Source organism: Stegodyphus dumicola, chromosome 3, assembly GCF_044657685.1.
Source record: "Stegodyphus dumicola isolate Sdum_Otavi_A_Nest chromosome 3, ASM4465768v1".
Classification (NCBI taxonomy): domain Eukaryota; kingdom Metazoa; phylum Arthropoda; class Arachnida; order Araneae; family Eresidae; genus Stegodyphus; species Stegodyphus dumicola.
In genome coordinates this window covers 199,574,844-199,590,481 of record NC_140770.1, presented here as the reverse complement: position 1 = coordinate 199,590,481, position 15,638 = coordinate 199,574,844, and the positions used below count along the sequence as shown (strand labels likewise).

Genomic DNA, 15,638 nt, shown 5'->3' with positions numbered 1-15,638 from the left:
GAAAAAAGTCATCGCTCATTATTTCAATTTTAACAAAGTACGTAAACCGCATTTGGCGTTATTATCATTTATAACAAACATGCCAAATTTCAAAACGCACCAATATGTAAATAAATACACGTATATCTAGGAAAATTTGAATAAAAAAACTCTAATTTTTTGAAGGTATATTTATAAATACATCTACTTTAAGATGATGCTAAAAATTTTATAGGTCCTAATTCAAATTTTTTTTTTTGAAAAATTTATAAAAATTATTTAAAAAATACAAATTTTCAAAATAAATCATAAAAATGGGTGAATTTTATTTGGAATGAATCTAAATTTCGAATCCTGGAAAAAGGAATCAGGTAAGTTTAATAAAAAAGAGATATTAATAAATATATATCAAATTCAATCAACATTGAGGAGCTAAAATTTTGAGAGCTAATTTTTTAAAAACTACTCGTGTGATTTTTACAAAACTTGGCAGTTTTACAGAATTTGAGCCGTAGAATCGAAATATGTAAAAAACTTGGCATGCCATTTCATAAGGATATTAGAACAATTATTAGATTATTATTATTACATTATTATTATATTAGAACAATGTTATATATAAATCTAATACATATCCTAAGTTACGCTTTCGAGACATGAAGAACGCAAGTTGAATTGTTGAATTTCGTTGATCGGCCCAGTAGAACAGGAGATATCCCCGCCCTTTATTTTTTTATTTTTATTTATTTATTTATTTATTTTTGTTTGTTGTGTGTGTGTGTGTTGTGTGTGTGTTGTGTGTGTGTGTGTGTGCGTGCGTGTGTGCGATGTACACAAATATTATAATACTATAAACGTTTTCATTTCACTGTTTTCACGCATTTGGAAAGCTGAATTAGATTTCATATCTTAGATTAGGAAACATAAAATAACGGAAAGGACTGCAGTTTATGATTTATGATTCTTCTTATTCTGTCTTCCTTGTACTTGTGTAATTTTCGATATAAAATAGAATTTTCCTGTGAAACTGAACGCGCATGACTAGATGAAAGGAACATTCTTTAATTAAAACTATCTGAAACATGTGCACTAAATCATTCAGTTCCTTCTCTGTACTCAAATAAATATTTCATTCCAAGAGTTCTAGCCTAAAGAAGTTGTTTAATTATCGTATGTTTCATAGCATGTAAGCTGTTAAGTAAACTATTCTTTGTTAGGCAGTTTCCAACAAAATCTTCCGTTCTTCAGAGAAACAAACTGCAACTCTTCCGACAGACATTTCATCGATAACTATCTGCCTTCAAAGATTCCAGCTGCTTTCCATTTACTGTACCACAATTTATAACGTTGCTCTTGAAACTTTTAAAAATGCAAATTGGTAAATGAAAAAAAAAAGAAGAAGAACCGTATGGTCCTTTCCATCGAGTTAAAATTTTGGAGGCGTTTCTTCGGAGCCAGGAGTTTTATTAATTAACAACCTAATGACGATCGAGCGTACTCAAAAATATCTTCGAGATTTTTGACTCGCAGTGGAACGATGATGACCTCCCTGGCCCATGAAGTTAATTATGAAGGTCGCTTAAGTGTTTTTGACAACACTCGTTTACCTGAACTTTTCTCCAAACAGCGATTAATCACAACGTCGCAATTAAGTCTGTGCATCCGAAAAAGAACGTTTACCGCGTTTATAGGGCAGTGTGAAGTCATTATTGGCAGATATTTTAAATTACCTTATTCTTCAAAAGAGTACTCAAGAATGTCTGCAATTTGACAGTTTTTTTTCCCTTTTTCTCCGAGGTATATTCGTGTTATGAAAAATATACATAGGGATCAAAAATATAAGTTTGATGGGGAATGCTGGTGGTCTTCTGAAAGATGCTTCTGGGGAATTGATGAATTTGTGCGTTACATTTCAAAAATAAGTCTTTTAAGAAAAGAAAATGGTTTTGTTAATAAATGATATAGTTAAGTGGCGATTAAATTTATATTAATGTAAATTTTAGTAGTTTTAATTTCTACTAAGGTTGTTTGCACATTTTTTAGACAATTTCATTGCATTTAAAGGAATATTTTACCTAAAATTTTTGTGTTTTAAATGTTCCACTTAGTAACCTTTACTTCATAATTAAGCGCATAAGTAAGGCAATTAAAATAAATACCAGAATATCATATTTTATAATTCATGAAGCAAATTTTAAAAGCATTAAAACGCATATTTTTAAAGATACATGTACAATTCTAAGTAGTACATTATCGCTGATTCAGCATCCACATTTTCACTTATCCACGATTTGTTTTGGTATACAAAAATACCTGGAAATTAAATCAATAAGCAATTCATAAGTTAAAAAAAAAACGCGTGATTACTAAGAACGAGCTGTAATGCGGTAGAATGAGTAGCTTAAACGTATTCGGTAAGGTCAGGAGAAAACAAGGTTATGGAAGAATTCTGACTGCGTAGTATGCTAATATGTTGACATCGTAATATCTAAAGACCTTGGCAGTCGAGGGGGTCTTAATTCCATTTTTATTTTTCAGTTGACGTTTGCGGCCACAATTCACTTGGCACTCTAGTGTGCCTATTCAAGAACATTTACATTTTTGATGTTGTTGAGACAGAAAGCAGGCCAGCGAAATTACATCCTAGCAAGGCAGAGAGCGAAGCTGAAGTGCGTGGTTATGCACGGGAAGCGAAAAGTTTTAGTTCCCAGTTATTACGTCATCAGAGCTGCGCAGGCCATAGAATGATCTAGAAATGACGCAATCCAGAAACGTTATTACGATTTTTAAAATAGAGAGGAAGAATTAAAGAGTTTACCGTTAGTTTAAATTATAATTTTGTTTCACATATTTTTTATCTTACATATATACCCACTCTGTTACTGGCCACGGTGAGCTCAGTCTTTTTATTCTCATATGCTAGTAAATTGTGCATTTTTTATTTTAAAAGGGATTGAATTATGCTGATCTTATGTTCCGGTTAAGGTTTTTATGCCTTTAGTTAATCTTCATACAGTAGTTGTAGAATTATCGGCAATTTAAAAGTTGTGTAAGTGAAGCTAAGCCTAACGGATCAGCCGTTGTTTACATTTGAAAATTTGCAGAATAGTGAATTCAGTTTCAGGGTATTTTTGCCGAGTGGGACTAAAAGTAAACTTTTAGTTTTGTGCACCGAAAAATCTGTCTTCCTGTCCGCCGGCCGTTATTCTTGTTTTTGAATAAGAACTTCGAGCACTTTTACAATTACAATTAAAATTTTAATTGTAAAAGTTTTTTTTAACTGTTTTGAACTGTATTTGGTGTTTTCTGTTTTTCTGTATTTTACAATATTTAATGAAGGTATTATGAGATTTTATGTATTTTTGACCTGCCTCGAAGTGAAATCTGAATTGATTGAATGAGAAATATATCTAATGAAATTCAAGGAAAGAAATTTAAATGAAACGCAGCAAAAAATATGTGTATATTAATAGGCCGTACCATGAAGTTATGTGGTGTCCGCATCAGGTTAATTTAAATTTCAGGATTAAAATTAAGCTGTAAGAATTACACGATGGCTTGAATTATGAAATAAGTATGATATTTGAACCGTGCTAATAAAATTAACATAAGCAAATAACCGTTATAGTTAGATAATTACTAATTAACACCGTCTTAATTCATAAATTTTAAAAATATTTTAATGAATTTCTTGCTAATGCGAGATAATAATAAAGAGATGATAAAAAAAGGCTTAGTCTCAAGTCTGAAGCAATTACGCTTTTGCGTATAAACAAGCTAAAACTTGCAAGTGCTTTATAATTTGTGCCTTAATTGAAGCTTTCGTTCAGAATATAGTATAAAAATCATCTTTCATTACAAAGCAACCTGTTTTAGAAAAGATGGCATTACTTGCCCAGAAGTAAAGAGGTGAGGTAGATTGTTACTAGAACCCATTTTAGTATCCCTTAATTTCTGTACGAGGGGTAATTTGAAGTAATTGCCCCCGCTCTCTCCCAGCCACCCTTTTTCGCCACTTTTCTAGTTAATTAGGTGTCGAGATTAATAGTCATTTAGGGGCATTCAGGTGTAAGTATATTCCTTAGGAAACACTTAGAAGAAGATCGTGTAGAGGGGAATGCTTAATTAACTGCACTCTAGAGCTTGCATTTTAACTGGGGGAAAAATTTCCTATTAAAATCTTTACAGAGCTCTTTTTTCCCTTTTATATTTTCCCCTTCACGATCTTTATTCTGAAGCGCATATTCCGATATCAACTTTTATTTTTATCTTGGACTTCTTCTTTACACTTTACAGATGATTAATTTTCTGTAATACAAGCAATTTTCCCCCTTTCGCTTATAATCGATAAATACTTAACCCCTCGCCTTTTACAATATTAGAATAAATTTTCGCTTAAATATATTTCGACCGTGTTGTTTTGTTCCGTTTGTTTTGTTTGTTATATACCTTCTTTTCCCCTCAGGAGCCTTATCAGTGTGCGTGTGTGTGTGTGTATGTGGGTGTATGTTTTTAAATGCGAATTTGTGTTTATGTGTGTTTTCTTTTTTAAACTCCGACAGCGTTTCGTAGTTTATTTAATCGACTGTTCTGCCGTTGAATGGAGAACAGAAAAGTAAGAAAATTTAATGCAAACTAAATTCATCATTCATGTTGGAATGTGTTTTACGCATATGCCATTGGCTAGCTCATCTCACGTGTATTTAAAAGATGACCTTTATTTCCAGTTTTATTTATCTTTTACGCGAAAACGCTGCTTGAGTTCGCATATATTCGATTAATTCTTACAAGAATTTTGCGGCAGAGAATCAAAGTACGGCATATATTTTCCCATTTACATATCACATGCAATATTTATTTTCTTTTATATTTTATTTGGCGCGGGGCGGAGCTATATCAGTTAACGCCTGTTTTCAATTCTACGCAAATGATTTTCTATCGCTAAAAATAAGCAAAAACTGTTAAACAAAAATAAATGTGCAAAGTAAATTTAAATAATTCCAGTTAACTCCTTATTAACCGAGGGTGGATGGACTACACCGTGCCCAAGGAGAAAAGCTAGGTTTGCTTTTGGAAAGCTATAGAAAATTATTTTCACACACCATAAGCGTAAAACAAAATTGTCTACAGTAAATACGAAAAAGAAACGAAATAACAGCAGTAATGACAAATTGTCTGCTTAATGAACTATACCAAAAAACAAAGTTTTCTAACCGAATTTGCTATGTGAGTTTGAGCTCAAAGACATTGTTCAACTTCTATTGTAAATATTCTTTTTTAATGGCATTTTTATAGTTTAGTTTCTTTTTTTTAATTTTTCCATTATTTTCATTGTTTCTTTAGTGGTCCTTCCGTAAAATACTGTTCTTTTATGCCATTCATAACTTAGTTACTTCTTCTCTAATGATGTTCATTCTTTGTTGTAAAATCGATGTTGTAGGTTATGTCGATGAAGAAACATGAAAAACAGAGCCATATCCTCTCTAGGATTCGAACTTTGGATCTCTCGAATACGCGTCGAGAGTTCTTCCTGTTACACCACAAAAACATGCGGAAAGGAGAGGGAAAATAATTTATAATGTGTTCCGTTTGTTTTGAATATAGATTTAGCTCACGTAATCAAATAAATATATTCTTCAGAAACAAACTGCTTGAAAATGCAAGTTAATTTTTAATAAGATTTATGTCTTAATAAGAATATAGGTTATTTATATTTCTTCTTCCCTTTATTTAACTTCTTTTGAATTAACTGTGGAATTCGCTTCCAGAATTAGTCTGTATCCCACACCAGCAGCCAAGCCGTAAAATCGCTGAACACTGGGTAGTTCGGTTCAAGGCTCGTATCCCGGCGAACGGACTCGCTGCATGGCTGTTTTCGTGGTTTTCTCTTTATGTAACCTGCATACGAGCCAGTTTCCCTTAGAAAATTCTCCACGAAGTCATCCCTCCTCTTAGACAGCGGGATTATATAAATAAGATATGTTAATTTAATCGCAAACAAAAATGAATTACCAGGGAACCTAGTGAATAAAAGTTGTTCTTTTCCCAGTACATTAAGACTTATATGCAATAAATTACGAAATCACCGTTTTTAATCATTCCTTTTCCGCATTCCATAATATAAAAATTTTAACATAAATAGAATTTAGTTTGTAACATTTCATTTGAAATAATTTACTACTGCTAAGGGGCAGTTTGCCCTGAAGGACTATTAATTTCGTTTTGGCATTTTGCGTTGAAAACTATAAACGGCGAATCACTTTTCAGATTGTTGCCACTAAATATTATCACCCTGTATTATATTTAAAGAAATTAAATAATGAAGAATTTGCATGAATGTGTGTGTGTATTTCGCCGCATTATGAATAAACAGCAGTACCTACAGCCGTCAAATGTTGAATAACGTAGTCTTCCACCCAAATATAGGCTCCTGAAAGCCCCAATTTGGAATTTATTTTATTGTCTATTTCATATTTCATAAAACTTTAATGAATTTTTGATTAACAAACTCAACGGTTTTAAAGCGAGCAATTGCAACACTGTAAGAAAAAAAAAAAAGTTTTTATCTCCAGCGCGCGAATCTGTCTATCTAAAATTCTAAAGATATGCTGTTTTAAAATATTTTTAGCCCATAGGGATATTAGCATAAATGCTTTCGGAACGTTTCCATGTGTGTAAATGAAAAAAACGCTTCTTCGGGCTAATATAAAATGTGAAAGCTTTCAGATTTTTTTTTCCCCTTAATTTTCTATTTCATACTTTGTAAAGCTTTAAGGAAATTTTATACATGACGTAAGTAAAATTCTAAAGAATACATTTATAAATATATAGTACAGGTTAAATAATTAATGGAAGAATATGTGTTAGTAAAATTTTCAAACAATTTGTGGAAGAAAATTTGTGAGTTAGACATTTTGGCATTGATATATATATATATTATTTAGAATTTTTCTTTTCATAACGGTGATATTTTTGCTCTAATTTGCTGGTTAAATAACACAAAAGCATTAAGGTTGGGGGGGTGAACTTGTTTCTATGCGTAGAAGTTTTTCTTTTGTGTTCGCATTATTTTCTGTAGTCATATGAATAATTAATTTTAGATTAAAAATTCTATGCTTTCTCCCCCCCATGCCAACTGATAATTTAATTTGGTATGTATGCAGACGAATTCTTTTTTCGTACTTAGCTTCGGCCAAACTACTTAACTTGCTTTCAGGCACAGTCTTTTCATTAGCGAAAATTATACTTTTGGGCATTAACTCAAAGCGAATTCGAAGCTGTATTTCTTTGAAATACAAAATGCATTTCTTCATCGCCGCTCGTAGAAATGCGAAATTGCGAATATTTTTAAAAGCCAACCAAAAAAAATTGAAAAGAAAATTTTAAGGAATATTAAAATTCAGAACCATTCTTTGAAGCCATTTTCTTCCCCGGCAATGGCTTCCCCGTCTCCAACAACGCACGCCATTAGAGCATTTAGATGTACCTCCATTTTCTTTAAACTTTCCACTGAAATTGCTCCCTGGCAAAAAATATATAAAGAAGGATTATGTAAAAAACTTCCGTGACATCGAATAGGCAAGAGGTGCTTCGCAAACCTATTTAAAGCCCTTAACGACCGGAGAAAGTTCCTAACTTTCGAGGCTTTTATTTAGTTAAAAAGAACAATTACCTTCCAGGCGTTTTTCCTTCGCTCTGAAGCTATGGTCTTCCACCTTCCATAAAGTTTTATCATCTCTGCCGATTAAAGTAATTTACGAATACTTTAATTTTGGATTCAGAAGTAATATTTAATTTTTATGTTTGAAATATTTTAGGATTAACGTTTCATTTAATGAGATGTGTTAGAATGAAAATAACTATTCGCTGAGAATTGGATTTCGTTCGATTTTGATGATAAATTACTTTTGTAATAAAATATTTCCGTTTCAACTTCCGAGTATCCAATTTAGACTGGTTTATTTAATGCTGTGTTACTCATCTAATGTCTCCTCATTTAATATAATCAGGATTTTTGTCACTTCAGTTTAGTTGTTGAAATATATACCTGTTATACAAGGTTTGGATGAAATGTAGTGGCAACATATCGATAGATCTCAAAAGGCTATTATCATAGGTACAATCCCTCAATAAAATTGTCTGTCATATCTATTGCCTTCTGCCAAATTATTGATAGACATCGTATACCATCAACAAGTTTCCTTCTGTCAGAGCGACCCACCAGCATGCAAGTAGGGAAGTCACTGAACACTGGTAGTTCGGTCCGAAGTTCGAATCCCTCGAACGGGCTGGCTGCATGGGCGTTTTCGTGGTTTTCCGCATGTGTAACATGTATACGAGCCAGTTTCCCTTAGAAAATCCTCCACGAAGTAATCCGTTCCCTTAAGCCAGATTGCCTTCAAGGCTTTGCCGTAATCATAACAGCCAAACCAAACCTTTTGTCGGTGCTCTACGTGGCCTTTTCCCCCTAAAGTACGGATAACCTTCTCTCTACTTTTATAATTAATCCCTTGCTGTAGTTCTTTCATTTTGACTAAGCTATCATAACCACATTGAACTGATATCCGGCCAGTGTGGCGTATGTTCCAGTACAAGTACTTCATATTGCCACCATCGCAGGAGATCCGTGGCAGTAATCGCATTATGGCACTACGCATTATCATCATGGAAATATGTATTAATTCATAAATACGTATAATTCAAATCCTATCAAAATCAGAAGTATTGAGATTTTACTCATAATGCCGTAGTGCATATTTTTAACATTTAATAACAATAATTACATTTGTAGAAAACATTAATATGTATAGATCTTTTGAATATGAAATATTAATCTGTATTATATCAGCTCTGATCACTTGCTATATTATGTGGTTATAAATACAACCGATAACCTGTTATATATAAATTAATTATTAATACTATAAACTATACAATTATATACTCCCTGAATGTGCATATATATTCAGATTTATGTAAGTATAGAAGTAATTAAATTTTACACAAAGAGTTATCCAACGCTACGTCACGAAAATATAAATAAATATGCTTAATATCTTCTGGTAAAATATCATCTTGTTGCTGAACATGATAGCAAAATAGCTCCGAAATATCTGAAATCGGATTACGTTTTAGTTAAATGACCATCAATTAGTTTGTAATAGTTGCGAGTTTCATAATATTCTGGAATAGGGAATCGCCACTGCACAGGCCATAATCTTCGCCCTGTCGTTCATGTCTGCATAACATATGCATATACGAAATCCAGTTTACTTTTTTAATTGCATGTTTTACATTACAATGAAAGATACAAGCTGATTTCAGCTTTCCAATGTTAAAACTCATATTGGACCATTGCCCAGGACTGTCCGATAAGTTTCATTAGATGGAAAAGAAAAGTAATAGATAAATTTTTGCATAACTCACTTGAAATAGACGTAATTTTAATATGCAGGCTAAAAAAATGGCCTCTCATAATTAATTTCATTTAAAAAATTACTTTAAAAAATGAACCTTTAAAATGATTTATTTTTGAGCTGTTATGTAGGATTAAAATCTATAGTTTTTCTAAACAGTTCTGCTATTAGATTTATAATAGAAATAAAAATATCCATGAAAAAAATTTTAAAAATCTTTCTTAGCTATTATGTTTGTATTTTATAAAAGGCTAAAACGTAAAGGTATATAATTTATAGAAGCTAGAAACATAAAGCTATATGAAAAAGAGCAGAAATATCCATTAAAAAATAACGAATAAAATATGTTTATTTTGCTCTTCGGTGCCCGCGGGTAACTGAAAATTTAGTTTAAATGCGGTTTGAAGATTTCTATAGAATGTCATTCCGTAAAGGCTTTGTTAAATTTCTATATAATTTTATAGAGAAGCATTTCTATACAAGAATATATATAAAGGTCTGCAGGAATTTCTATGGAGGTCTGTCAGCCTGTTTCGAAAGATTTTCCTAAGGATTGTTATTTCAAAAATCAAGTTCTTCCTTTAAAGGGGAAAAAAGAGAGTGAAACATTTACTTATACATATAAATAAAATATTCTACCCACAAGTAATAATGAAATCACTGGCATAGTAGTTGCTGGCAGGGGCGTACCACCCTGGGCCACTGATCAGGAGGAGTCCTCCGAAGAAACGTAAGTTCTAAAGCACAAAGTGTCTATAATTAAAGAACATTATTTCAAAGCTATCTACAAGCGAAATCAGTGATCAGAAAATTCTGAAATTTTGGGACGGATTTAATGAAGGGATGAAAATGTCTTTCAGCGAAGAAAAAATTAGTTACCAATTGGTTCATATTAACAAATTGCACATTTAGCCCACACCTTTACAATAGTTTTACAATTTTACAAATTTTATTGCAAAAAAAAAAAAAAAAAAAAAAAAAAATTGTGCATGATGGCCATTATTTACAGCTACCATCTGAAATCGCAAAATGTTATGTTCCAAAGTTGACCGAAATGTGCGCTGGGAAATGTTCAGCACGTGACGTGAAATGCTGGCTTTAAGATCAAGTAAAGTTCTTGGATTGTTACGTCTTACCAGATGTTTCAAATGTCCCCAAAGCGCAAAATCGCATAGATTGAGGTCCGGGGATCGGGGAGGCCACACGTTACGAAAATGCCGACTGCTTTGGTAAAACATTTTACTAAAAAAGCGCAATCTTGTAAACTTATCGTCATTGTGAGCAACAATCACACTGAAAACAGTCTCGACGAATGTTTCTAGGTTTTGTAACAGCTGTTACATAACATCGACAAAGGTTTACATTTTTACTGCAGGTTTTCAAATTAAAACGCCCTCTGGTGACGCTATTCGTAACTATTTTTTCTTACTGAAAGACTTTTTCTCATACCTTCATTAAGTCCGCCACAAAATTTCAGTTTTCTGAACACTGGTTTCGCTTCTAAGCAGCTTTGAAATAGGGTTCTTTAATTATAGACACCCTGTATATGGATATACCTATACGTAGGAATATAACAAAGGACGAAAAAGTAGTTTACATGGAAAATGTTAAAGTTTGTTGTGGAAATAGATTTCCAAGAATCAGTCCCAAATTTATATTTGGCACTAAAGACCTTTTGACAGTGACTTATGAGAGAAGCTTTCGAAGTTGAATCTCATTGAAAGCAATCTTCGATCAACAATAAGCCAAATAAATGCCTTTGAAATAGGGTTCTTTAATTATAGACACCCTGTATATGGATATACCTATACGTAGGAATATAACAAAGGACGAAAAAGTAGTTTACATGGAAAATGTTAAAGTTTGTTGTGGAAATAGATTTCCAAGAATCAGTCCCAAATTTATATTTGGCACTAAAGACCTTTTGACAGTGACTTATGAGAGAAGCTTTCGAAGTTGAATCTCATTGAAAGCAATCTTCGATCAACAATAAGCCAAATAAGACTTAATAATTAGACAATTCTTTCCACTGAAAATGCGTAGCTAAGAACATTAATTTTGATGAAGCTATAAAAAGGTTTTCAGAAACCAAAGCTCTCAAAAAAAAGTTTTAGCTTTTTTATTGACAGAAAAGTTAAAACACATTTTTTAAATCACCAGATTAATATTTTTTTTTTAATGTTGTTCGTCTGCTAGATGTAAGTTGTTTTTCGTTAGGCTTAAAGTATGCTAATTCTTAAATCATTTTAACTATTTAATTTTAATTAAATAAATATTAATTATATATTTGTATTAACATTTCAGTAAGGAAGCGTAGGGACACCAAGCCTTCCACTGGTTACCGGCACATGAGCACACGTAAAATAACGAAGTTCAGAATCTTCTTGCCATAGGACACAGTACTATCATAATTTTTTTTTTAAAAAAATTTGTACAAAATATATTTCTATGTCAACCAGCACATTTTTTTTAATATCAAAATAAAAGAACACCTTGACAACATTCAGGCGCTAAGAAGCTGGTGCCATCTTTTGGTAATCAGAGATATCATGAATATTCGTGAAATGTGTTTGCCTGCGGCTTCTTTCGGTCATACTTGATTACCCCACCCTTTCCTTCCAGTTGAAAGTAGATCGATCTGTGACATTTTCTTGGTACAGATATGTTACTGGGAGAAGTCCTACTGTGGCCGTGATCGTATAGTGGTTAGTACATTGCGTTGTGGCCGCAATAACCCAGGTTCGAATCCTGGTCACGGCATTCGTTTTTGGACGCACTACAAATTTTGTTTTTAAATCGCTAACATATAAATTCGAAAATTAAGCAATATAGAAAACGATTTCTTTTTTCTTGTCTTTAATGCATTAAATAAATTCCTGGATCACTAGGAACATACCCTAAAGCTCAGTTTTCCGACACGTAAACATGCTTTTTTAAATCATTAACACATAAATTCGGAGGGCAAGCAATATAGAAAACACACATTCTTTCTTTTTTTTTAATTCATTAAATAAATTCCTAAATCACTAAGAACATACCCTAAGTTTCCCGGCACTTAAAATTAAATTTCAGCTAGCGATGCGAATGGAATTTTCGAATTATCTGGTTTTTTTTTTGTTTTTTTTTTCCAAAAGCTGAAATTAAAAATAATAATAATAATAATATCCTTTTTTGAACGCACTACAAGTTTTTGTTTTGAAATCGGTAAATTCGAAAAGTAAACAATATAATAAGGAAAGTTCTGTAGTTCATTAAACAAATTTCTAGATCACTAGGAACATGTCCTAAAGCTCAGTTTTCCGGCATTTTAAAAATGCTCAAAGTTCTACGGCACTTGGGAATGAAATTTCAGGTAGCAATGCAAATGAAATTTTTTAAACCTCTGGTTCAAATTTTTTTTTTTTTTTTTTTTTTTTTTTCAAATGATGAAATTGGAAAGTTAAATTAAAAATGTTAGGAAACTATATTATCAGTATACTTTCTTTTTTTTTTTTTTTTAAATCGAATACTACGGAAACTAAAATCGAAGTGTTTGATTTAGACTCAGGAATTCCCTATTGTGTTCCCTTTGTGACCTTGGACAACCTATGGAAAAAGAAGAGCACTTACTTTAAACAAGTACTTTGCACATAAGAGTTTTAATTCTGTCTCCCAGAAGTACCAAAAAGTAACAAGGTTAATGGCTTAAATGCTTAAAACTAGGTATTTGTCAACAAATAATAAGCAAAATAAATTTAAAGTATTAATTTCCCGAAGTGATGCTTTTGTTTTCAGTTTGCCGTAGCGCCTGCCCATCATAAATAGACGCTATTGCCAATCGACGATGCAAAGATATTTTGTGATGTTCGATATCATGAAAGTGAGTTGCACCGTATATTAATCACTTAAAATTCATTTTATCTGTATCTTCTTAATAAACATTTTGCAAGAAATCTGAATTTTTATACTGAATGCCATAACTGAAATAGGTTTCGAACACTCTGCAATTGGTTAATAACGACGTTTAAGCTTCTGCTTTTTCTCTGTGCTGTAATAGATTTATTCTGGATGCGTATCACATCGAATTTAAATTATGAATCATTAAAGTTACGCAGTACGCTAAAAAATTAGTTTATAATTAAACCAAAAGTTTGCAGCTAACAGGTTGACAAGAAAAATACAAATCAAAATTGAAACAAAAATAAAACGATTAAGTAAAATAACATAAAAATATAATATAACAAATAGTTGTCGAAAAATTGGAAAAAATGCCCAATTGTTTCACTGATTTCTAATTTAGGGTATTCTGTTTTGTACTCTTTTAATTTTTATACAGTATTATTTGTTTAGAATCACATCACAGCAGATTACATCTTGGTGTATATATAACCGATTTTTAATTTTTACACTGTATTTTATAGTATTCTTTATTAATATTATAAAAATGTAATGGCTTTACATTATTATTTGCAATTAATTTAATTTTTTATTTGAGCTTACTTTTGCATTGTTTCATTAATTTGTTTTTATACTCATCCACATATAATTTAGCAACATTGCTCTGTTGAAAATTTTTCATCTGCTCCTTGAACTTTTTCAAAGAATTTTCACCTGTTTGTTTTATTATGTTATTATTAGCTCAAAGAGCATTAACCCAGAAGGGCTATTAATTTCGTTTTGGCATTTTGCATTGAAATCTTAAATGCCCGTTTCACTTTTCAAATTGTTTCTACCAAATATTATCGCACTGTGTTAAATTTAAAGAAATTAAATAAAGAAGAATCTTCATAGATGTATGTATGTTTCTTGCATTGTGGTAAAACAACGGTACCTAGAGCCATCCAAATTTGAATAACGTAATCCCTTACCGAATATGATCATCTGGAAGCCCTAATTTGGAATTTGGTATTTGTTTTATTATCGATTTCATATTTTGTAACAATTGAACGAATTTTTTATTAACAAACTTAATGATTTCAAAGCGAGCAATGGCAACACTGTACGGAGGGGAGGGGGATTATTTCCAGCGCGCGAGACTGTGTATCGGAAATCCTAAAGACATGCTTATTTTAAAATTATTTTGCAATATTGCTCTTGAATTGAATTTTATGGTTTAAGTGCAAAGAACATGATATTTAATAAATTAAGATAGCACACAAAACGTTAAAAAAAAGCCCTTTTGGGCGTAATATAAAAATATGATCTTTTTCTTTTTTTAATGTTGTTTTATTCAGCTGTTTTTGCTTCTTTTTATATATGTGTTCTTACTGTTAATCTGTAAGCAACCAATTTTCGATTTAATTAGTATCTCTTGACTATAGAGAGAGGAAAAAAAGAGAGTGAGAGAGAATTTTGTTCAAACAAAAAACTATGTTTTTAATGTTTTGATAAATTTTTATTTTTACATTATTTTTAGTTTAAATGCAAGAATGCAAGAGCATGCTGCGCAACTTTTGAAATTTAAATTATTTCTGTATGGAGTTTTAATTTTTTATTTTATGTGTCGGCAACAGTTAATGTCTAAGAAGAGAAGCCAGACATTTGTATCATTTTTTATATTTAACTTTTTTAAATTTTTATAACTTGAAAAAAAATCGGGTATTGAATTCTTTTAGTCTTTAGTGCAGTCTTAAATTAGTGTACAGTCTTTAAATTTTAAATTATAAGCAATTTAATTGAGTATAAAAATAAAGTGTTATTAATAAAGAAGCGTTTCGAAGAAACCTGAAAATTTTCATCGGTTTGGTTACAAGAATATGATTATAATACTAGAATGCGTAAGGAAGAAACGTATTTTAATACAAACAACATAAAACTTTGCATTTATTATTTTTATAAAGTAAAATGTAGAAAATGTTACTAAAGTAAATGTTAGATACTCCTTAAACCTAAATGTTAGATGTGCTATATTCTGCCTTGAAGTTACTATTACACATCTACTTAGTTCAAAAATTCTCCAAGGATAAATATTTTGTTTTATTAGATTTATTTATTTGTTTTTGTGTAATAGTGGATTAAAATGCTAAATATGTATGTAATAATAATAGTAGCTGTTATCATCTTGATGACTGTACAGATTTAGATAGTTGTTTCGCTGAGTTCGAATGATGCATAACGAAGGACAGACCTGTAAACATACGTGGCCAAATTGAACGTAATTTTTATTTCTGGACAACGAACAAAATTAGTAGCAGCATAAGTGGCTCGATAATTACTCAGACAATCAAGACAGTAATTCTTAATTTTCCGTTATGACCATCGTTC

General features: G+C 31.4%; 1 protein-coding gene and 1 non-coding gene across 2 annotated transcripts in view; both read left to right on the top strand.

Annotated features, from left to right (window-relative positions):
* Positions 1–15,638, top strand: part of LOC118193437 (uncharacterized) — a 421,049-nt gene that overhangs the window by 31,889 nt on the left and 373,522 nt on the right. The gene's annotated exons all lie outside the window — the stretch shown is intronic.
* Positions 12,084–12,155, top strand: TRNAH-GUG (transfer RNA histidin (anticodon GUG)). Its single transcript has one exon. It is a non-coding gene; the product is annotated as a tRNA-His (tRNA).